This window comes from Drosophila mauritiana, unplaced genomic scaffold (assembly GCF_004382145.1).
Source record: "Drosophila mauritiana strain mau12 unplaced genomic scaffold, ASM438214v1 Y_31, whole genome shotgun sequence".
In the NCBI taxonomy this organism is placed as follows: domain Eukaryota; kingdom Metazoa; phylum Arthropoda; class Insecta; order Diptera; family Drosophilidae; genus Drosophila; species Drosophila mauritiana.
Genome location: NW_022881577.1, coordinates 100,018 through 126,280, shown reverse-complemented (window position 1 = coordinate 126,280; position 26,263 = coordinate 100,018). Strand labels below are relative to the sequence as shown.

At 37.7% G+C, this 26,263-nt stretch overlaps 2 pseudogenes; both read right to left on the bottom strand.

Moving 5' to 3' along the window:
* Positions 1-1,800: 1,800 nt before the first annotated feature.
* Positions 1,801-3,600, bottom strand: LOC117150088 (annotated as a pseudogene).
* Positions 3,601-10,255: 6,655 nt separating this feature from the next.
* LOC117150086 lies at positions 10,256-12,055 on the bottom strand (annotated as a pseudogene).
* Positions 12,056-26,263: the final 14,208 nt, after the last annotated feature.

Here is a 26,263-nt window from a genome sequence, read left to right as displayed (position 1 = left end):
ATTAAGGAAAACTTCCTAGGAGAAGATGACCCAGCTTCCCTGCTCACAACAGCTACTGTGCATAGTGCACAAGATGACAACCAAAATCACATTTCAATAACAGAAAGACCTCTTAATTATTATAACAGACAATTCGAATTCATAAAAGACAATTTTTACGACGTCCAAATAATAAAATATTTCCATAAAACCAGAATTAAAATCAGTTATAAAAAAATGACTGATACTCTTGCTAAAGATATCATTAAAGAATACATTTGCACTAAGAAAAGTGTTATTTACTTTCCTGATGAGGTCGACTTTCAAATATTTCAAAATGCGTATATTCAAATCATAAGTCCCGACAGTTTCACTAAAACTATGAAAACCAGCAGAAAACTAATAGACATTCAAACATACGCCCAATTCAAGGAAATCATTCTCAAAACACATAAAGAATTATTACACCATGGTATAGAAAAACTCACACTTCAGTTCAAAGAACTTTACTATTACCCTGATTACCAAAAACTTATCCAAAACATCATAAACGAATGTGAAATCTGTAACATCGCTAAAACTGAACATAGAAACACAAATTTAATTCTTGAAACAACCCCAGAATCCTTTAGTCCCAGAGAAAAGTATGTCATGGATTTTTACTTAGTAAACAATAAACAATTCCTATCATGCATTGACATTTATTCTAAATACGCCTCCCTGATAGAAGTAAATAGTAGAGATTGGCTTGAAACTAAAAGAGCTATTTTAAGCATATTCAACGATATGGGTAAACCCATAGAAATAAGAGCCAACAAAGACTCCGCCTTCATGTGCATTGCACTTAAAATTTGGTTAGAATCAGAAGGAGTAACTTTAAATATAACAACAAGTAAAAATGGAATCTCTGACGTTGAGCGATTTCATAATACCGTTAATGAAAAATTAAGAATAATAACAAGCGAAAATGAACCTGAAAACCAATTCACAAAATTTGAAAAAATACTTTACATTTACAATCACAAAACAAAACACAACACAACTGGTCGAACCCCAGCAGACATATTCATTTTTGCAGGAGCCCCTGCCTATAACACTCAACAAAATAAAGTACACAAAATTGACAAACTCAATGAAAACAGACACGACTTTAACATAGATACAAACTTCAAAGAATCCCCTCTAGTTAGATCAAAAACGACTAACCCATTCAAAAAGACAGGAAATGTAAGACAAATAGATGATAAACATTTCAAAGAAACAAATAGAGGTAGAAATATAACACACTATAAGTCTAAGTTTAAAAAGAAAAAGAAAATTAATAAAAGTAAATATAATAACGATAATTCCAGGCTTACTCCCGAGCATGATACTCATGTTATGCCTCCTATCGACAATTAACACACAATACCTAGAAGTAACCCCTATCCAGGCCAAAAACGGTTACCTAATCTTTCAAACCGGATCAATAGATTTACCGATAAACCACGAATATCATCACTTATTAATAACTCACCACAAATACAGTATCTAGTAGAAAAATTTAACGGAGAAATGAACATCTTCTCTCTAAAAATAATGTACAAATAAGAGAACTTAACCACGTAATCATTCCAAGGTCATTAACCAAGGAATCGAATTGACCAACCATTTAAATAATAACTTTGAAGGAGAACAAATGATAAATCTAATAATTTTCAACTTACAACAATTCACTGAATACATTGAAGACATAGAGCTTGGTTTGCAACTGACACGCTTAGGTATTTTTTTTTTTTTCTTTGCCGCGCATTTGCGGTGCTCCAAAGATTTGAAAACCAGTGTCGCTGAAAGTTTTATTAAAGCCCGGTGCTCAATTACTTAAGTGTATTGAAATAATTTTAATGTCGTCGTAGGGCTTGTCCGTCTTGGGGTTCGCATTGGAATTGCAAATGTTGAGAACCACCTCCATGCCGCGATAAACTCTTCAGAACACCGTGTGCTTGTTGTCGAGCCAAGGCGTGGGCAGGACTGTGGTAAAGAACTGGCTGCCATTCGTGTTCGGACCCGCGATAGCCATGCTGACCGTGTAGGGTCGATCGTGTTTCAGGCTCGGCACGAACTCGTCTTTGAAATCGCTACCCCAAATGGATTTGCCGCCCGTGCCCGTTCCCGTGGGATCGCCAGTCTGCACCATGAAGCCCTTGATCACGCGATGGAATATGGAATATTCGCATGAACACAGAAGTTCTCAACCGTCTTTGGAACCTCCTTGAAGAACAGCCTCATGTGGATATCGCCTTTCGTGGTGTGGAGCACCACGTTCTCGTAGATGCGTTGCACGACTGAGGCTTCCAGCACGGCGATAATGTCCTCCTTCGAGGGTTTCTCGTTGAAAATATTACGGTCGACATCCTGCAGATCCGAGGGCAGTCTTCGGCTGTACAAGTAGAAGCGGCTTTTCTTGTAGGCAGTGCAAAAGGCTGTCGGATCATTGAGGATATTCTGGAGTGCTGGGTTTTCACTGGACTCTTGCTCCATTGTTATAGCAGCTTTTTGGCGCTTAATTCTTCCTTGGAACAAGGCCACCTGGAGGGGCCGTATGTTGTCGGTTTTTCCCAGAATTGTGACGCACCGATTCGTGACCACATTGATGTTGGGCAGGGCGTGCTTCGTTTGCTGCATTTGGGTGTATGTAGATAGAGCTTCATCGAATACCCGGATCAACTTGCCCGTGTTGAACTGAAAGACGCGGACCTTGCGATCTGTGGAAATGGCGGCAAAATGCTTTCCATCCGGCGTGGCAGCTAAGCCCGTGACTTGAGTCTTCTGTTTTGCAAACTCAAAGAGGCTTGTGTCTAGCTTGGAGTCAAAATTCACCAGGCGCTGTGGAAACTTGTAGTCGTACTTGGAGTTTTGCCAGTATTCCAGAATACCATTGCGATCGACAGAAATGACGGTCTCCATTGCCACATTGAAGCACATTGCCACCACGGGGGCCGAGTGAAGTTTCTCCAAGGTGTGAAGGGCTTCTCCGCCTCCTTGCCCGTCGTAGATGTGTATGCGGCTGCTCTCTGAATCCGAGATGGCCAGTGCTTGCACGGCATCTCCCGGCCCATTTATCCACTCGCTGCACTGCGGCGTATAGCCCAATCGAATGATGTTGATCATGTCGAAGTTGACTACATCGAAGACCTTGGCTGTCTGATCCGTGGCCGCCGAGCATAGCAGCGTGCCGCTGTCATTGGTGGTCAGTGATTTGATGGGGACGAGGTGGCTGCGGAAGTGCTTGACGAACTCGATGCCCAGCTCGCCCTTCTTCCAGAATTTGATGTGTCCATCCAGACTGGCGGTCACCACGAAATCCGTCTTCGTGCACACCAATTGGGTGATCACATCGCGGTGCATGTAGCTCCTCTCATAGCTCTCAGCATTTGGCAGGTTCTCCAGGTAGATGTGTTCATAGGGCAGGACCTTATTTTTCTTGGCGGGCACAGGAGCGCTCTGCTCTGACGGCATGGGTCCAATCCAGGCGTCCTTCTCGGCTTCCGCCTCTTTTTCGGATGACACTGCTTCCCCCTGAGGTTCATCCTCCTCCTCCGGAGCACTGCGCTTTAGGTCTTCCTTGGTTTTATCATTCATTTCGGAAAATAATAAACAAAATAATTGATCTTTAATCCAAAACACGACTCATTAACCCACGTCAATTCTGAAAAACTTCTTAATATTAAAACTTCAGCTTGTCTTAAATCTGATACGAACGAAATCCTGATAATATCCCAAATTCCAAGAGAAATAACCAAAACACCCGTTTTTAAAATAATACCCTACCCAGACGGAAAAAGTTACATACTAACCGAAACAATACATGACAAATATTTTTCACACAATAATCAAACATACACGGCAAGTTCTCAAAGCTTAGTTGTAAATAAGTGTATAATTGGTATACTAAACCAGGTCCCAACACAATGTAGTTACAGTAAAACACATTCTGATTTTGAAATAAAATATGTAGAACCTAATATAATCACAACTTGGAACCTTCCCAAGACTATCCTAAACCAAAACTGTATCAATAGAGAAACTATAATAGAAGGCAATAACATGATAAAAGCATTTAATTGTTCGGTCCAATTAGAAGAAATATTAATTACCAACACAATGTTAGACTATAGTCAAACTATCTATGTAAACAATAATGTAACAAAACTTGAACCACTCGAATACATCCAGGCAAAAGAAATAATCGAACAACACAATCAGACGAATAATATCTTTCAAATAATAACACTTGCAACATTAATCATGATAGTTATTATTGTAATATTGTACTTTATCTATAAATATAAAACTATACCCCAAAAGTTAATTGTAAAATTTAAAAATCAAACGCAAAAAAATGAAAATATTATAAGTCCTGAAACAGACAATACTGCACCCCCCAATACCCCTGTATTGTACCCTACTCTAAACGCCTGAGGACAGGCTTTTTTCTTAAGGATGGGGAAGTAACATATCTACACGCACAACTCCCCAATCACAACCACACACACTATTGTAAACAATCACACACACACATTAATGTCTAAGTACGAAATGTATTCAAAGATCGAGAGCCCTTCGATTATGCTTAGCTTTCATCTTCGCACAGCAAAGTGCAAAAGTCCGAAGTCCAAAGTCCAGACTCTGGGGCGAGCCCATATCCACGTCCCCTAAACATTCCATCACTTGGCGAGCCAACTGAAAAAACAAAAACTTCCGCCCACACAATCGTCTCAGGATTCTCAAATTATTCCTATTTTTCGGGGCTCCTCTCTTAACGGGAGAAAAGACACCTCTCTTTCTGGGAGAATAGGCGTTGATAACTTTATTCTCTTAAACTTCGCTCTTAAGCTATCCCAATCCGCATATATAAACCCAAACATGTCCCCATACATTAGTTCAGTTCTGAGTACGTTATCAATCGCGATAACACTGCTAAGCCCACTTCAACCTCGAAGTCCATTATCCAACCTAGTGATAATCCAAAGGCTCTAGTTCTTTCTTTACTGGAAATAATAAAACGTTTAATAATAAATAAAATAACCTCCCGTGTTCTTTTTTTTATTAAACACTCGGTCTGAATTCGTAAATGGCGCAGTCGGTAGGATAAATAGAAAAAGTTGTGCGAGTTGTTTACAAATATCAATCTAGTGACAAAAGATCCTTGTACGACCAAGCGTATCTTTTAAGATTGAACCACGCGAATCGGCGCTAAAGTGAACATAATATCGTAATACAATTAACTCTTTTTATCCGCAAAAAAACTACGTATAATCGGTGGTTGACACATAATAGTCAAACCTACTGCATACGGTTAACGAAAGTGTAAAAACAAAAAAACCAAAAATAATAAAACCAACAACCATGGCAACCGAGCAAGTAAAATTGTTATCGGAATCCCATCTTAATCAAGCCCTAAGCCAAATTAGGCAAATACCAATATTCAGCGGTAACACCCAAGAACTCAGTGCCTTTATCCGAAGGATTGAGTTCATACTTCAGCTCTATCCATCAACGGACATCAGGCAAAGGCATGTATTCTTCAGCGCAATTGAAATGAAACTTGCAGGAGATGCTCAACGTGTATCCCAGTTATCCGGAGCAACAACCTTGCCAACCCTTATGATTGCGCTCATCAGCGAGTATAAAACCCAAACACCATGTGAAGAACTACTCCGTCGCATTTACAACACACCCTTCAACGGAAGTATCCGTAAGTTCGTCGAAGAATTAGAAATAAAATCATTCACGATATCGAATAAACTTATGCTAGAAAATGATATCAATAATACTGTATTATACACAAATGCACTAAATAATACAATCAAAGAAGTAATCATGAGAAAATTGCCCGATAGGTTATTTATGACTCTTGCTAGATTTGACATTACGACAGTATCTAAACTTAAACAAATAGCGCAACAAGAAGGCGTATACGAAATAACTTTTAATGACAGAACAAGACGCCAAAATTATTCCGATCCTAACAAAATCCAACCCCAAACCTCTAAGAATAAGGGAAACTATCAAAATTTCGTGAGCAATGCTATGCATAACACAACTAAGTCAAATCCAAGCACTACTCCGAAACCCTGCGAACCAAATCCAAGGTTAGCAAGAGAACTCACACAAAAATGAAATACAGGAAGAGTCCAGAATCCATTAAATTTTCAACAAAGAAATAATAGTGCCCCATACCCTCCCGTCAAACGACAGAGTGATAGTGCCCAATACAGAATGGATACAGGATGCGATTTAGAGGAGGAGGAAACCCATTCTTAAAAATTACAATGAATAATATTACTCTCAAATGCTTAGTAGACACCGGTTCGTCAATTAATATTATGAAACAAAATTTCTTTAATTTCCCAATCAAACCTTCTAAAGTTAAAGTCCGCACTATTAATGGCATTATAACGTTGAATCAAAGCGTTTCATTGCAGTCAAGCAAACTTTGTCCCATTAAACAAACATTCTATATTCAAAACTTTTCAGAAAAATATGACTTACTATTAGGCAGAAACTATTTAGAACCAACTAACACTCAGATTAATTATTCAACACAAACAGTCACTATAAATGGCTACACATTTAAAATGTGGTACGACCACATCCAAACAGATGAATCCAAGGCCATCAATGAGTGCCCCAAGTCATCTAACTCAGAGGAAACCCCTCTACATACCCCAAAAAAGGAGAAAACCGTCGGGAAAATTAAGCGGAAACCCCACTTAAAATCAGATGAGTCAAAGGTTACCAATGAGTGCCCCAGATCATCCAATTCAGAGGAAACCCCTCTACATATCCAAAAAAAGGAGAAAAACCTCCAGAAAATTAAGCGGAAACACCACTTAAAAACAGATGAGTCAGCATCCAATCAGTGCCCCAGATCATCTAACCCAGAAGAGTCCAAGACTACCTATGAGTGTCCCAAGACTTCTAAATTTGAGAAAAACCCTCTTATTAACCCGTACATAGAAGAAGCCCTTCTAGTAACATCCTCTAACTACGCCCTAGATGACGAGTTAAGAGAATCTAACGTATTTAGATTAGAACATCTAAATACAGAAGAGGGAGAAGGGAAGGGAGCAACTTTCCCACGTTTTGCTTGAATACCGTGATATTCAGTACAAAGAAGGTGAAACTTTGACCTTCACGAGTACGATTAAACATTCCATTCATACAAAACACGAAACCCTATCTATAAAAAACCATATAAATACCCCCAAGCGTTTGATCAAGAAGTCAACAGGCAAATCAACGAAATGATAGAACAAAAAATAATTAGGAAATCTAAGTCCCCCTATTGTTCTCCAATTTGGATTGTGCCAAAGAAAAGTGATGCTTCTGGTAAACAAAAATTTCGATTAGTCATAGACTATCGTAGTCTCAATGAAATAACCATCGACGAGAAATTCCCTATTCCAGTAATGGACGAAATATTAGACAAGCTTGGACGCTGTCAATACTTCACAACCATTGATTTAGCTAAAGGTTTCCATCAAATTCAAATGGACAAGCAATCAATATCCAAAACAGCATTTTCAACAAAACATGGACATTACGAATATACTCGTATGCCTTTTGGTCTGAAAAATGCACCAGTAACATTTCAACGCTGCATGAACAATCTTCTAGAAGACTTAATTTATAAAGATTGTTTAGTTTATTTAGATGATATTATCATTTATTCCACTTCATTGGAAGAACACATAACGTCACTAAAAAAGGTATTTGATAAGCTACGATTAGCTAATCTAAAATTGCAACTTGATAAATGTGAATTTCTGAAGAAAGAAAGAGAATTTCTCGGTCACATTATCACAAAAGACGGTATAAAACCAAACCCTAACAAAATAAATGCAATTATTAATTTTCCTATTCCTAAAACCACAAAAGGAATAAATTCATTCCTTGGACTCTGCGGATTCTAGCGTAAGTTCATTCCCAATTTTGCAAAAATAGCAAAACCTATGACGTCCAAATTAAAGAAAGGAGCAGTAATTAACACAAAAGATAATGATTACATGTCCGCCTTCGAGAAACTAAAAGTACTCATCACTTCCGATCCAATCCTAATATACCCCAACTTTGAAAAGAAATTTTCACTGACAACAGACGCTAGTAATATAGCCATAGGTGCTGTATTATCCCAAGAACATAAACCCATCTGCTATGCAAGCAGAACTCTAAACGAACACGAACTTAGCTATTCGGCTATAGAAAAAGAACTATTAGCTATAGTATGGGCAACAAAATATTTTAGGTCCTACCTATTCGGTAGAAAGTTCGACATACTAAGTGATCATAGACCACTTGTATGGCTAAATAACATAAAAGATCCCAATATGAAATTACAGAGATGGAAGATAAAACTTAACGAATACGATTATAATATTCAATATCTACCCGGTAAAGAAAATCATGTAGCTGACGCTCTATCTAGAGTTCAAATTAAGGAAAACTTCCTAGGAGAAGATGACCCAGCTTCCCTGCTCACAACAGCTACTGTGCATAGTGCACAAGATGACAACCAAAATCACATTTCAATAACAGAAAGACCTCTTAATTATTATAACAGACAATTCGAATTCATAAAAGACAATTTTTACGACGTCCAAATAATAAAATATTTCCATAAAACCAGAATTAAAATCAGTTATAAAAAAATGACTGATACCCTTGCTAAAGATATCATTAAAGAATACATTTGCACTAAGAAAAGTGTTATTTACTTTCCTGATGAGGTCGACTTTCAAATATTTCAAAATGCGTATATTCAAATCATAAGTCCCGACAGTTTCACTAAAACTATGAAAACCAGCAGAAAACTAATAGACATTCAAACATACGCCCAATTCAAGGAAATCATTCTCAAAACACATAAAGAATTATTACACCATGGTATAGAAAAACTCACACTTCAGTTCAAAGAACTTTACTATTACCCTGATTACCAAAAACTTATCCAAAACATCATAAACGAATGTGAAATCTGTAACATCGCTAAAACTGAACATAGAAACACAAATTTAATTCTTGAAACAACCCCAGAATCCTTTAGTCCCAGAGAAAAGTATGTCATGGATTTTTACTTAGTAAACAATAAACAATTCCTATCATGCATTGACATTTATTCTAAATACGCCTCCCTGATAGAAGTAAATAGTAGAGATTGGCTTGAAACTAAAAGAGCTATTTTAAGCATATTCAACGATATGGGTAAACCCATAGAAATAAAAGCCAACAAAGACTCCGCCTTCATGTGCATTGCACTTAAAATTTGGTTAGAATCAGAAGGAGTAACTTTAAATATAACAACAAGTAAAAATGGAATCTCTGACGTTGAGCGATTTCATAAAACCGTTAATGAAAAATTAAGAATAATAACAAGCGAAAATGAACCTGAAAACCAATTCACAAAATTTGAAAAAATACTTTACATTTACAATCACAAAACAAAACACAACACAACTGGTCGAACCCCAGCAGACATATTCATTTTTGCAGGAGCCCCTGCCTATAACACTCAACAAAATAAAGTACACAAAATTGACAAACTCAATGAAAACAGACACGACTTTAACATAGATACAAACTTCAAAGAATCCCCTCTAGTTAGATCAAAAACGACTAACCCATTCAAAAAGACAGGAAATGTAAGACAAATAGATGATAAACATTTCAAAGAAACAAATAGAGGTAGAAATATAACACACTATAAGTCTAAGTTTAAAAAGAAAAAGAAAATTAATAAAAGTAAATATAATAACGATAATTCCAGGCTTACTCCCGAGCATGATACTCATGTTATGCCTCCTATCGACAATTAACACACAATACCTAGAAGTAACCCCTATCCAGGCCAAAAACGGTTACCTAATCTTTCAAACCGGATCAATAGATTTACCGATAAACCACGAATATCATCACTTATTAATAACTCACCACAAATACAGTATCTAGTAGAAAAATTTAACGGAGAAATGAACATCTTCTCTCTAAAAATAATGTACAAATAAGAGAACTTAACCACGTAATCATTCCAAGGTCATTAACCAAGGAATCGAATTGACCAACCATTTAAATAATAACTTTGAAGGAGAACAAATGATAAATCTAATAATTTTCAACTTACAACAATTCACTGAATACATTGAAGACATAGAGCTTGGTTTGCAACTGACACGCTTAGGTATTTTTTTTTTTTCTTTGCCGCGCATTTGCGGTGCTCCAAAGATTTGAAAACCAGTGTCGCTGAAAGTTTTATTAAAGCCCGGTGCTCAATTACTTAAGTGTATTGAAATAATTTTAATGTCGTCGTAGGGCTTGTCCGTCTTGGGGTTCGCATTGGAATTGCAAATGTTGAGAACCACCTCCATGCCGCGATAAACTCTTCAGAACACCGTGTGCTTGTTGTCGAGCCAAGGCGTGGGCAGGACTGTGGTAAAGAACTGGCTGCCATTCGTGTTCGGACCCGCGATAGCCATGCTGACCGTGTAGGGTCGATCGTGTTTCAGGCTCGGCACGAACTCGTCTTTGAAATCGCTACCCCAAATGGATTTGCCGCCCGTGCCCGTTCCCGTGGGATCGCCAGTCTGCACCATGAAGCCCTTGATCACGCGATGGAATATGGAATATTCGCATGAACACAGAAGTTCTCAACCGTCTTTGGAACCTCCTTGAAGAACAGCCTCATGTGGATATCGCCTTTCGTGGTGTGGAGCACCACGTTCTCGTAGATGCGTTGCACGACTGAGGCTTCCAGCACGGCGATAATGTCCTCCTTCGAGGGTTTCTCGTTGAAAATATTACGGTCGACATCCTGCAGATCCGAGGGCAGTCTTCGGCTGTACAAGTAGAAGCGGCTTTTCTTGTAGGCAGTGCAAAAGGCTGTCGGATCATTGAGGATATTCTGGAGTGCTGGGTTTTCACTGGACTCTTGCTCCATTGTTATAGCAGCTTTTTGGCGCTTAATTCTTCCTTGGAACAAGGCCACCTGGAGGGGCCGTATGTTGTCGGTTTTTCCCAGAATTGTGACGCACCGATTCGTGACCACATTGATGTTGGGCAGGGCGTGCTTCGTTTGCTGCATTTGGGTGTATGTAGATAGAGCTTCATCGAATACCCGGATCAACTTGCCCGTGTTGAACTGAAAGACGCGGACCTTGCGATCTGTGGAAATGGCGGCAAAATGCTTTCCATCCGGCGTGGCAGCTAAGCCCGTGACTTGAGTCTTCTGTTTTGCAAACTCAAAGAGGCTTGTGTCTAGCTTGGAGTCAAAATTCACCAGGCGCTGTGGAAACTTGTAGTCGTACTTGGAGTTTTGCCAGTATTCCAGAATACCATTGCGATCGACAGAAATGACGGTCTCCATTGCCACATTGAAGCACATTGCCACCACGGGGGCCGAGTGAAGTTTCTCCAAGGTGTGAAGGGCTTCTCCGCCTCCTTGCCCGTCGTAGATGTGTATGCGGCTGCTCTCTGAATCCGAGATGGCCAGTGCTTGCACGGCATCTCCCGGCCCATTTATCCACTCGCTGCACTGCGGCGTATAGCCCAATCGAATGATGTTGATCATGTCGAAGTTGACTACATCGAAGACCTTGGCTGTCTGATCCGTGGCCGCCGAGCATAGCAGCGTGCCGCTGTCATTGGTGGTCAGTGATTTGATGGGGACGAGGTGGCTGCGGAAGTGCTTGACGAACTCGATGCCCAGCTCGCCCTTCTTCCAGAATTTGATGTGTCCATCCAGACTGGCGGTCACCACGAAATCCGTCTTCGTGCACACCAATTGGGTGATCACATCGCGGTGCATGTAGCTCCTCTCATAGCTCTCAGCATTTGGCAGGTTCTCCAGGTAGATGTGTTCATAGGGCAGGACCTTATTTTTCTTGGCGGGCACAGGAGCGCTCTGCTCTGACGGCATGGGTCCAATCCAGGCGTCCTTCTCGGCTTCCTCCTCTTTTTCGGATGACACTGCTTCCCCCTGAGGTTCATCCTCCTCCTCCGGGGCACTGCGCTTTAGGTCTTCCTTGGTTTTATCATTCATTTCGGAAAATAATAAACAAAATAATTGATCTTTAATCCAAAACACGACTCATTAACCCACGTCAATACTGAAAAACTTCTTAATATTAAAACTTCAGCTTGTCTTAAATCTGATACGAACGAAATCCTGATAATATCCCAAATTCCAAGAGAAATAACCAAAACACCCGTTTTTAAAATAATACCCTACCCAGACGGAAAAAGTTACATACTAACCGAAACAATACATGACAAATATTTTTCACACAATAATCAAACATACACGGCAAGTTCTCAAAGCTTAGTTGTAAATAAGTGTATAATTGGTATACTAAACCAGGTCCCAACACAATGTAGTTACAGTAAAACACATTCTGATTTTGAAATAAAATATGTAGAACCTAATATAATCACAACTTGGAACCTTCCCAAGACTATCCTAAACCAAAACTGTATCAATAGAGAAACTATAATAGAAGGCAATAACATGATAAAAGCATTTAATTGTTCGGTCCAATTAGAAGAAATATTAATTACCAACACAATGTTAGACTATAGTCAAACTATCTATGTAAACAATAATGTAACAAAACTTGAACCACTCGAATACATCCAGGCAAAAGAAATAATCGAACAACACAATCAGACGAATAATATCTTTCAAATAATAACACTTGCAACATTAATCATGATAGTTATTATTGTAATATTGTACTTTATCTATAAATATAAAACTATACCCCAAAAGTTAATTGTAAAATTTAAAAATCAAACGCAAAAAAATGAAAATATTATAAGTCCTGAAACAGACAATACTGCACCCCCCAATACCCCTGTATTGTACCCTACTCTAAACGCCTGAGGACAGGCTTTTTTCTTAAGGATGGGGAAGTAACATATCTACACGCACAACTCCCCAATCACAACCACACACACTATTGTAAACAATCACACACACACATTAATGTCTAAGTACGAAATGTATTCAAAGATCGAGAGCCCTTCGATTATGCTTAGCTTTCATCTTCGCACAGCAAAGTGCAAAAGTCCGAAGTCCAAAGTCCAGACTCTGGGGCGAGCCCATATCCACGTCCCCTAAACATTCCATCACTTGGCGAGCCAACTGAAAAAACAAAAACTTCCGCCCACACAATCGTCTCAGGATTCTCAAATTATTCCTATTTTTCGGGGCTCCTCTCTTAACGGGAGAAAAGACACCTCTCTTTCTGGGAGAATAGGCGTTGATAACTTTATTCTCTTAAACTTCGCTCTTAAGCTATCCCAATCCGCATATATAAACCCAAACATGTCCCCATACATTAGTTCAGTTCTGAGTACGTTATCAATCGCGATAACACTGCTAAGCCCACTTCAACCTCGAAGTCCATTATCCAACCTAGTGATAATCCAAAGGCTCTAGTTCTTTCTTTACTGGAAATAATAAAACGTTTAATAATAAATAAAATAACCTCCCGTGTTTTTTTTTTATTAAACACTCGGTCTGAATTCGTAAATGGCGCAGTCGGTAGGATAAATAGAAAAAGTTGTGCGAGTTGTTTACAAATATCAATCTAGTGACAAAAGATCCTTGTACGACCAAGCGTATCTTTTAAGATTGAACCACGCGAATCGGCGCTAAAGTGAACATAATATCGTAATACAATTAACTCTTTTTATCCGCAAAAAAACTACGTATAATCGGTGGTTGACACATAATAGTCAAACCTACTGCATACGGTTAACGAAAGTGTAAAAACAAAAAAACCAAAAATAATAAAACCAACAACCATGGCAACCGAGCAAGTAAAATTGTTATCGGAATCCCATCTTAATCAAGCCCTAAGCCAAATTAGGCAAATACCAATATTCAGCGGTAACACCCAAGAACTCAGTGCCTTTATCCGAAGGATTGAGTTCATACTTCAGCTCTATCCATCAACGGACATCAGGCAAAGGCATGTATTCTTCAGCGCAATTGAAATGAAACTTGCAGGAGATGCTCAACGTGTATCCCAGTTATCCGGAGCAACAACCTTGCCAACCCTTATGATTGCGCTCATCAGCGAGTATAAAACCCAAACACCATGTGAAGAACTACTCCGTCGCATTTACAACACACCCTTCAACGGAAGTATCCGTAAGTTCGTCGAAGAATTAGAAATAAAATCATTCACGATATCGAATAAACTTATGCTAGAAAATGATATCAATAATACTGTATTATACACAAATGCATTAAATAATACAATCAAAGAAGTAATCATGAGAAAATTGCCCGATAGGTTATTTATGACTCTTGCTAGATTTGACATTACGACAGTATCTAAACTTAAACAAATAGCGCAACAAGAAGGCGTATACGAAATAACTTTTAATGACAGAACAAGACGCCAAAATTATTCCGATCCTAACAAAATCCAACCCCAAACCTCTAAGAATAAGGGAAACTATCAAAATTTCGTGAGCAATGCTATGCATAACACAACTAAGTCAAATCCAAGCACTACTCCGAAACCCTGCGAACCAAATCCAAGGTTAGCAAGAGAACTCACACAAAAATGAAATACAGGAAGAGTCCAGAATCCATTAAATTTTCAACAAAGAAATAATAGTGCCCCATACCCTCCCGTCAAACGACAGAGAGAAAGTGATAGTGCCCAATACAGAATGGATACAGGATGCGATTTAGAGGAGGAGGAAACCCATTCTTAAAAATTACAATGAATAATATTACTCTCAAATGCTTAGTAGACACCGGTTCGTCAATTAATATTATGAAACAAAATTTCTTTAATTTCCCAATCAAACCTTCTAAAGTTAAAGTCCGCACTATTAATGGCATTATAACGTTGAATCAAAGCGTTTCATTGCAGTCAAGCAAACTTTGTCCCATTAAACAAACATTCTATATTCAAAACTTTTCAGAAAAATATGACTTACTATTAGGCAGAAACTATTTAGAACCAACTATCACTCAGATTAATTATTCAACACAAACAGTCACTATAAATGGCTACACATTTAAAATGTGGTACGACCACATCCAAACAGATGAATCCAAGGCCATCAATGAGTGCCCCAAGTCATCTAACTCAGAGGAAACCCCTCTACATACCCCAAAAAAGGAGAAAACCCTCCGGAAAATTAAGCGGAAACCCCACTTAAAATCAGATGAGTCAAAGGTTACCAATGAGTGCCCCAGATCATCCAATTCAGAGGAAACCCCTCTACATATCCAAAAAAAGGAGAAAAACCTCCAGAAAATTAAGCGGAAACACCACTTAAAAACAGATGAGTCAGCATCCAATCAGTGCCCCAGATCATCTAACCCAGAAGAGTCCAAGACTACCTATGAGTGTCCCAAAACTTCTAAATTTGAGAAAAACCCTCTTATTAACCCGTACATAGAAGAAGCCCTTCTAGTAACATCCTCTAACTACGCCCTAGATGACGAGTTAAGAGAATCTAACGTATTTAGATTAGAACATCTAAATACAGAAGAGGGAGAAGGGAAGGGAGCAACTTTCCCACGTTTTGCTTGAATACCGTGATATTCAGTACAAAGAAGGTGAAACTTTGACCTTCACGAGTACGATTAAACATTCCATTCATACAAAACACGAAACCCTATCTATAAAAAACCATATAAATACCCCCAAGCGTTTGATCAAGAAGTCAACAGGCAAATCAACGAAATGATAGAACAAAAAATAATTAGGAAATCTAAGTCCCCCTATTGTTCTCCAATTTGGATTGTGCCAAAGAAAAGTGATGCTTCTGGTAAACCAAAATTTCGATTAGTCATAGACTATCGTAGTCTCAATGAAATAACCATCGACGAGAAATTCCCTATTCCAGTAATGGACGAAATATTAGACAAGCTTGGACGCTGTCAATACTTCACAACCATTGAAGGTTTCCATCAAATTCAAATGGACAAGCAATTAATATCCAAAACAGCATTTTCAACAAAACATGGACATTACGAATATACTCGTATGCCTTTTGGTCTGAAAAATGCACCAGCAACATTTCAACGCTGCATGAACAATCTTCTAGAAGACTTCATTTATAAAGATTGTTTAGTTTATTTAGATGATATTATCATTTATTCCACTTCATTGGAAGAACACATAACGTCACTAAAAAAGGTATTTGATAAGCTACGATTAGCTAATCTAAAATTGCAACTTGATAAATGTGAATTTCTGAAGAAAGAAACAGAATTTCTCGGTCACATTATCACAACAGACGGTATAAAACCAAACCCTAACAAAATAAATGCAATTATTTATTTTCCTATTCCTAAAACCACAAAAGGAATAAATTCATTCCTTGGACTCTGCGGATTCTAGCGTAAGTTCATTCCCAATTTTGCAAAAATAGCAAAACCTATGACGTCCAAATTAAAGAAAGGAGCAGTAATTAACACAAAAGATAATGATTACATGTCCGCCTTCGAGAAACTAAAAGTACTCATCACTTCCGATCCAATCCTAATATACCCCAACTTTGAAAAGAAATTTTCACTGACAACAGACGCTAGTAATATAGCCATAGGTGCTGTATTATCCCAAGAACATAAACCCATCTGCTATGCAAGCAGAACTCTAAACGAACACGAACTTAGCTATTCGGCTATAGAAAAAGAACTATTAGCTATAGTATGGGCAACAAAATATTTTAGGTCCTACCTATTCGGTAGAAAGTTCGACATACTAAGTGATCATAGACCACTTGTATGGCTAAATAACATAAAAGATCCCAATATGAAATTACAGAGATGGAAGATAAAACTTAACGAATACGATTATAATATTCAATATCTACCCGGTAAAGAAAATCATGTAGCTGACGCTCTATCTAGAGAAGAAGAGAGGAGAAGATGACCCAGCTTCCCTGCTCACAACAGCTACTGTGCATAGTGCACAAGATGACAACCAAAATCACATTTCAATAACAGAAAGACCTCTTAATTATTATAACAGACAATTCGAATTCATAAAAGACAATTTTTACGACGTCCAAATAATAAAATATTTCCATAAAACCAGAATTAAAATCAGTTATAAAAAAATGACTGATACTCTTGCTAAAGATATCATTAAAGAATACATTTGCACTAAGAAAAGTGTTATTTACTTTCCTGATGAGGTCGACTTTCAAATATTTCAAAATGCGTATATTCAAATCATAAGTCCCGACAGTTTCACTAAAACTATGAAAACCAGCAGAAAACTAATAGACATTCAAACATACGCCCAATTCAAGGAAATCATTCTCAAAACACATAAAGAATTATTACACCATGGTATAGAAAAACTCACACTTCAGTTCAAAGAACTTTACTATTACCCTGATTACCAAAAACTTATCCAAAACATCATAAACGAATGTAAAATCTGTAACATCGCTAAAACTGAACATAGAAACACAAATTTAATTCTTGAAACAACCCCAGAATCCTTTAGTCCCAGAGAAAAGTATGTCATGGATTTTTACTTAGTAAACAATAAACAATTCCTATCATGCATTGACATTTATTCTAAATACGCCTCCCTGATAGAAGTAAATAGTAGAGATTGGCTTGAAACTAAAAGAGCTATTTTAAGCATATTCAACGATATGGGTAAACCCATAGAAATAAGAGCCAACAAAGACTCCGCCTTCATGTGCATTGCACTTAAAATTTGGTTAGAATCAGAAGGAGTAACTTTAAATATAACAACAAGTAAAAATGGAATCTCTGACGTTGAGCGATTTCATAATACCGTTAATGAAAAATTAAGAATAATAACAAGCGAAAATGAACCTGAAAACCAATTCACAAAATTTGAAAAAATACTTTACATTTACAATCACAAAACAAAACACAACACAACTGGTCGAACCCCAGCAGACATATTCATTTTTGCAGGAGCCCCTGCCTATAACACTCAACAAAATAAAGTACACAAAATTGACAAACTCAATGAAAACAGACACGACTTTAACATAGATACAAACTTCAAAGAATCCCCTCTAGTTAGATCAAAAACGACTAACCCATTCAAAAAGACAGGAAATGTAAGACAAATAGATGATAAACATTTCAAAGAAACAAATAGAGGTAGAAATATAACACACTATAAGTCTAAGTTTAAAAAGAAAAAGAAAATTAATAAAAGTAAATATAATAACGATAATTCCAGGCTTACTCCCGAGCATGATACTCATGTTATGCCTCCTATCGACAATTAACACACAATACCTAGAAGTAACCCCTATCCAGGCCAAAAACGGTTACCTAATCTTTCAAACCGGATCAATAGATTTACCGATAAACCACGAATATCATCACTTATTAATAACTCACCACAAATACAGTATCTAGTAGAAAAATTTAACGGAGAAATGAACATCTTCTCTCTAAAAATAATGTACAAATAAGAGAACTTAACCACGTAATCATTCCAAGGTCATTAACCAAGGAATCGAATTGACCAACCATTTAAATAATAACTTTGAAGGAGAACAAATGATAAATCTAATAATTTTCAACTTACAACAATTCACTGAATACATTGAAGACATAGAGCTTGGTTTGCAACTGTCACGCTTAGGTATCTTTTTTTTTTTTTTTTTTTTTTCTTTGCCGCGCATTTGCGGTGCTCCAAAGATTTGAAAACCAGTGTCGCTGAAAGTTTTATTAAAGCCCGGTGCTCAATTACTTAAGTGTATTGAAATAATTTTAATGTCGTCGTAGGGCTTGTCCGTCTTGGGGTTCGCCTTGGAATTGCAAATGTTGAGAACCACCTCCATGCCGCGATAAACTCTTCAGAACACCGTGTGCTTGTTGTCGAGCCAAGGCGTGGGCAGGACTGTGGTAAAGAACTGGATAAAAGGAAAAGCATGCATGTGGTTACATGCAGATCCAGAACGTGTATTGCTACCAACAGAGCAGTTGTCGGCTGAGCTTATATCAATGTTTGGTGAGAGGAAGTCGAAGTTAGAAGCAAGGCGAAAATTTGAGGAACGAAAATGGACAGCGGGCGAAAGCTTTGTTGCTTATGCAGACGATAAGGTGATGCTTGCACATGGAATACAAATGGATGATGAAGAATTGGTGGCGCTCCTCATTGAAGGTATTCCGAATCAAATGCTACGTAACCAAGCCCGTATCCAATGCTTTGAAGATATCCAGCACATAAAGCGGGCATTTGCGGAAGTGGAACTACCGAAAATGGATGAAGCAGACAAGAAGGTGGCATCGGTGAACAATAATAACAGCACACTCTTGCGTTGTTTCAATTGCAATTCGAAGGGACACTGGGCCAAAGAGTGCAGGAAGCCAAAGCGCGAAAAAGGGTCATGCTATGCCTGTGGTGAGATGGGGCACTTTGCAGCAAAGTGCCTGAAAAACAAGAATAAAGATGAAAACAATTACGTAAGATATTTTGCAATTAATTTTATGAACAATTCTAAATCAAAACTTATTACAGCATGCCTCATAGACACGGGAAGCCCCATTTCGTTCATCAAAATTAGTAAAGTACCTAAAGATGTTATTGAAGTACCAGTTTTAAGTTCATTTTACGGATTAAACAAAAGTTCCTTGAAAACATATGGAAAAATATTGTGTTACGTTATGAAAAATTTGAATAAAATACACTTTAATCTAATAATAGTGGCAAATGAGTCTATGAGTCATGATGTAGTATTGGGAAGAGACTTTATGGAAGCATGCAACTTATGCTTGAATCTGGACACCTTGAAAATGATTACAGTGGATAAAATTGGAAGTCGATGTAACAAGAAAAGCGATAAAATGCTAGAAGAAACAAATATGTACAACAATAGTAAAACATTTAGCGATAGTGTTAGTCAAGGTAGTAGTAAAAGTCAAATGATTAGTGACAAGGTTAAAAATAAATTAGAGAAAGCTGTCAATGCTGAAATAAGCACAGCGGAGAGGGAAATGCTTGAAATTAATGTAATAGATGACTCAATTGATTACAAAATAGGTGATCAGGTGGATCATAATATGAAATGTCAATTTATTGAGTTGGTAGAAAACTGTTATGTTAATAAAGAAAGACCGAATGAACCAAAGATTCGGTGTGAAATACAATTAAGATTAAATGACCCGAAACCGTTTAGTTGTTCTCCTAGAAGATTAGCATATACTGAAAAAGAAAAGCTGCAGATTATCTTAGATGAGTATGTAAAAAGCGGAATTATTAAACCGAGTGATTCAGAGTATGCATCTCCGATAGTATTAGTGAAAAAGAAAACAGGAGACCTAAGATTATGTGTTGATTACAGAAAACTTAACAAAACAATGGTCAAAGATAATTATCCTTTACCATTGATTGATGATTTGTTGGATAGATTAGTAAATAAAACGATATTCTCGAAGTTAGATCTTAAACATGGCTACTTTCATGTTTTTGTTAATAAGGAATCGATGAAATATACATCTTTTATGACGCCTTTGGGACAGTTTGAATTTTTAAGGATGCCAATGGGGCTGAAAAATGCACCGGCGGTCTTTCAGAGATTTATTAATAGAATTTTCGAGGATATGATAAGGCAGGATAAAGTTATTATATATATGGATGACATTATGATAGCTAGCAAAGGAATTAAGGAACATATGGAAGTACTTAGGGAAGTTTTTGACAGGTTGACGAGGAACAAATTAGAGCTGAGAATGGATAAATGTGAGTTTCTGCAATCGAGTGTACAATATTTAGGATTTTTAATAACAAGTAAGGGAATACAGGCCAATGACAAGGGAATAGAAGCAATTAGAGATTTTCCAGTACCAGATAAGGTGCATGATGTCAGAAGCTTTTTAGGATTGTGTTCATATTTTAGAAGATTCATTAAGGGTTTTTCAACGATAGCAAAACCTTAATATGACTTATTGAAGAAAGACAAAGAATTTTCGTTTGAAAAAAAAGAGTTAGAATGTTTTGAGACACTTAAGAAAAAGTTAGTGGAAGCTCCAGTGTTAGGGTTATATTGTTATAAGGATGAAATAGAGTTACATACAGATGCAAGTGCACAAGGCTTTGGTGCAGTGTTATTGCAAAAAAAAGAGGATATGAAATGGCACCCTATATTTTATTACTCGAAAGCCACAACAAAGGATGAGGCCAAATATCATAGTTTTGAACTTGAAACATTGGCCATCCTGTATGCATTAAGAAGATTTAGAATCTATGTACAGGGAAAGAGATTTAAAATTGTTACGGATTGCAACGCATTAACTCTAACGTTAAATAGAGTAGAATTAAATCCTAGGATTGCAAGGTGGGCATTAGAACTATTAGAGTACGATTTTGAGTTAGTTCATAAAGCAGGAAAGCATATGCAGCATGTGGATGCATTGAGCAGAAATACGAACATATTAGTGATAGAAACTAATAGTTTTGAAGATAATTTAATTATTTGTCAAGCAAAAGATGAAAAGTTGAAAGATATTAGGAAAAAGTTAGAGAAAACGGAAGATAAAATTTTTGAAATGAGAAATGGTGTACTTTATAGGAAGGCAAATGGTGGAAGATTGTTGTTTTGTGTACCAGAAGAAATGGAAGAAAAAATTTTATATAAATATCACAATGAATTAGGTCACTTAGGGAGAGATAAGGTTATCGATGCTATTGTTAAGACTTATTGGTTTTCGAATATGAAAGAAAAAGTTGTTAGGCATATAGGAAATTGTTTGAGATGTGTGGCATTTTCACCGAAGTCGGGAAAAGAAGAAGGAATGCTGCATAGCATCCCAAAGGGAAACGTGCCGTTTGAGATAATACATATCGATCATTATGGACCGGTAGATAACGGTAGAATAAAGAAACATCTGTTTGTAATAATAGATGGATTCACAAAATATGTTAGGTTATACGCAACAAAAACAACGAACACAAAGGAAGTAATTCTAGCTTTAAAGGATTATTTTAGATCATATAGCAGGCCGAAAGTTATAGTATCAGATAGGGGGACCTGTTTTACATCCGAAGATTTTGCAAAATGTATGGAAGAGTATAATATTAAACACATAAAGATAGCGACAGGTTCACCCCAGGCCAATGGACAGGTAGAAAGAGTAAATAGAATAGTAGGGCCTATGATAGCTAAATTAACAGACATTGAAAAGGGATTGCATTGGGATGCAGTTATTGAAGACGTAGAATTTTCTCTGAATAATACCAAACAAAGAAGTGTAGCGGAATCTCCCAGCAAGATGTTGTTTGGAATTGAACAAAAGGGAAAAGTTGTTGATGAATTAAGACAAAATTTAGAAGAGTTAGATAATGTTAGTGAAATTAGAGACCTGAAAGAAATTAGAAGAAAAGGATCGGAATCGCAATTAAAAGCACAGAGGTATAATGAAAAAAGATATAATAATAAGAAAAAAGAAAGCACACAGTACAAAGTAGGAGATTACATTATGGTTAAGAATTTCGATAGTACAGGAGGAGTTGCTAGAAAGCTAATACCTAAACATAAGGGTCCATATGTAATAGAGAAGGTATTGAAAAATGATAGGTTTTTAATTAAAGATGTTGAAGGTTTTCAATTGGCGCGCAATCCATATCAAGGTGTCTGGAGTAGTCAAAATATTAAACATTGGATAGGGAGTAGAAAGTAAATTTGTATAATTAAAGATAAGAAAAAAAAAAAAAAAACAAAATGTTTTATGTAAATAGCGACTAAGAACAATGTAATAAGTATAAGTTCAAAATTTCGACAAGATCAGGTGATCTTAAATGTCAGGATGGTCGAATTGTAGTAGGCTAGAGGTACATAAGTGTAGTATAGCAACATAGTATATAAACATTAAGTGTATAAACATTAAGTCATGGTTCGCTTTCGGGTGGCATTCTCTCTGATTCGCAACATCGGCTCTGTAGCAACAAGCATAGATGCAGATCGCTAACGGAGAGGGAACCAGTCGAATGCTAAAGCTGGAAATGAAAAGTGCCGAATAAACTGAAGAGGCTAAATCCTGTGACGCTTTCCATCCGGCGTGGCAGCTAAGCCCGTGACTTGAGTCTTCTGTTTTGCAAACTCAAAGAGGCTTGTTTCTAGCTTGGAGTCAAAATTCACCAGGCGCTGTGGAAACTTGTAGTCGTACTTGGAGTTTTGCCAGTATTCCAGAATACCATTGCGATCGACGTGTCCATCCAGACTGGCGGTCACCACGAAATCCGTCTTCGTGCACACCAAGTGGGTGATCACATCGCGGTGCATGTAGCTCCTCTCATAGCTCTCAGCATTTGGCAGGTTCTCCAGGTAGATGTGTTCATAGGGCAGGACCTTATTTTTCTTGGCGGGCACAGGAGCGCTCTGCTCTGACGGCATGGGTCCAATCCAGGCGTCCTTCTCGGCTTCCGCCTCTTTTTCGGATGACACTGCTTCCCCCTGAGGTTCATCCTCCTCCTCCGGGGCACTGCGCTTTAGGTCTTCCTTGGTTTTATCATTCATTTCGGAAAATAATAAACAAAATAATTGATCTTTAATCCAAAACACGACTCATTAACCCACGTCAATTCTGAAAAACTTCTTAATATTAAAACTTCAGCTTGTCTTAAATCTGATACGAACGAAATCCTGATAATATCCCAAATTCCAAGAGAAATAACCAAAACACCCGTTTTTAAAATAATACCCTACCCAGACGGAAAAAGTTACATACTAACCGAAACAATACATGACAAATATTTTTCACACAATAATCAAACATACACGGCAAGTTCTCAAAGCTTAGTTGTAAATAAGTGTATAATTGGTATACTAAACCAGGTCCCAACACAATGTAGTTACAGTAAAACACATTCTGATTTTGAAATAAAATATGTAGAACCTAATATAATCACAACTTGGAACCTTCCCAAGACTATCCTAAACCAAAACTGTATCAATAGAGAAACTATAATAGAAGGCAATAACATGATAAAAGCATTTAATTGTTCGGTCCAATTAGAAGAAATATTAATTACCAACACAATGTTAGACTATAGTCAAACTATCTATGTAAACAATAATGTAACAAAACTTGAACCACTCGAATACATCCAGGCAAAAGAAATAATCGAACAACACAATCAGACGAATAATATCTTTCAAATAATAACACTTGCAACATTAATCATGATAGTTATTATTGTAATATTGTACTTTATCTATAAATATAAAACTATACCCCAAAAGTTAATTGTAAAATTTAAAAATCAAACGCAAAAAAATGAAAATATTATAAGTCCTGAAACAGACAATACTGCACCCCCCAATACCCCTGTATTGTACCCTACTCTAAACGCCTGAGGACAGGCTTTTTTCTTAAGGATGGGGAAGTAACATATCTACACGCACAACTCCCCAATCACAACCACACACACTATTGTAAACAATCACACACACACATTAATGTCTAAGTACGAAATGTATTCAAAGATCGAGAGCCCTTCGATTATGCTTAGCTTTCATCTTCGCACAGCAAAGTGCAAAAGTCCGAAGTCCAAAGTCTAGACTCTGGGGCGAGCCCATATCCACGTCCCCTAAACATTCCATCACTTGGCGAGCCAACTGAAAAAACAAAAACTTCCGCCCACACAATCGTCTCAGGATTCTCAAATTATTCCTATTTTTTGGGCTCCTCTCTTAACGGGAGAATAGACACCTCTCTTTCCGGGAGACGTTGATAAATTTATTCTCTTAAACTTCGCTCTTCAGCTATCCCAATCCGCCTATATAAACCCAAACATGTCCCCATAAATTAGTTCAGTTCTGAGTACGTTATCAATCGCGATAACACTGCTAAGCCCACTTCAACCTCAAAGTCCATTATCCAACCTAGTGATAATCCAAAGGCTCTAATTCTTCCTTTACTGGAAATAATAAAACGTTTAATAATAAATAAAATAACCTCCTGTGTTCTTTTTTTTATTAAACACTCGGTCTGAATTCGTAAATATATATATATGTAAAGGGTAGCTTATTCGAGCGGCGATCTTAACAGACGAATTTAAAAAACTTTAAAATTATAATAGTCAGGGCGTGAATTGTTAATTTTAATTTTGTTTATCATATTGCCAAAACTCCAAATATGTAAATTCGTTTCTTCGATCAGAATGGATTTCGGCCCGAAAATCGTCTTCCAGTACGCACACATATACACGTTCTCGTCTATTGTTTTTACTCACACGAGCAAGCAAATTCAATTTTTATATATCTTAAGCTCTCAGCGTAAGCGAGCGGAAAGAGAGCAATTTTGGCCGTCACTCTCTTTTTTATTGTCGACTATCTTAGCTAGGTGTGTGGTGGGGTCGTCCGCGAAGCTTTTTTGTAAATATGGGTTAGAATTGCCTGGCGATGGTTCAATGATTCTTGGCTTAAAGCTAGCTCTGGCGGCTATGCTGGTGGTCGGAGGGCTGTCATTGCCGACTCGCGTGGGGTTCCTGGTAATTTTTTTCATTCCTTTCCTTTCGGAGCATGTCCTGGTAGTTTTCCAGATGTTTTTGCGCTGGGTTGCTTGTCTTGGATAAAGGTCGTGGATTTGCCTTGTTTTTTGAAGCGATCCTATTCTTTTTTGGGATCTTATTTGTGTTCCGTCGCCATTTATTCACTCGCTTCTGAATGGCCGTATCATGGGAGGAAAAAGGATTTAGAATCGACTTTCTGGCGGCCTCCTGGCGAGCTTCACCGATTGACCTGCTCAGGATTGCTGAGCTGTAAGGGTAATATTGCGTGGAGGGGGGCCTTGTCGTCTATAAATGTTATTTTTTGCGTCTTTAATTGTCCGTATTTTGTTTATGTCAATGTTGTTTGCCGCCAGAAACCGCCTTGTACACACTAGTATGCTCTACAGAGCAGTTGATTGGCAGGGGTAGATTTAGCTTGGTGCAGCAGGATAACAGATGATCGCCAGTGCATTTCATGCATCTTGGCGGCCTCATGCACAAATTTTTGGCATGCCTGAAGCCCTGGCATCTGTAGCACTGGACCGGCTCCCGTGCCCTGTTCTTCCTTTCAATATCCACCCTTTGCCCACAGTTTGTTTGAGTGAGATAATTTTGTCATGACTGCACACATTCGCATGGGGCCACCTGTAGCCGAATTCGTCATATTTCTGACGAAGCGCGCATGGAGTCCGAGCTTCAGCAGCTCCTGGACTATCCACGAAAATGGAGTGGGAGTCTCGGGAAGTCTCGGACTTGGGCTGGTTGGTGAATAGAGGGAA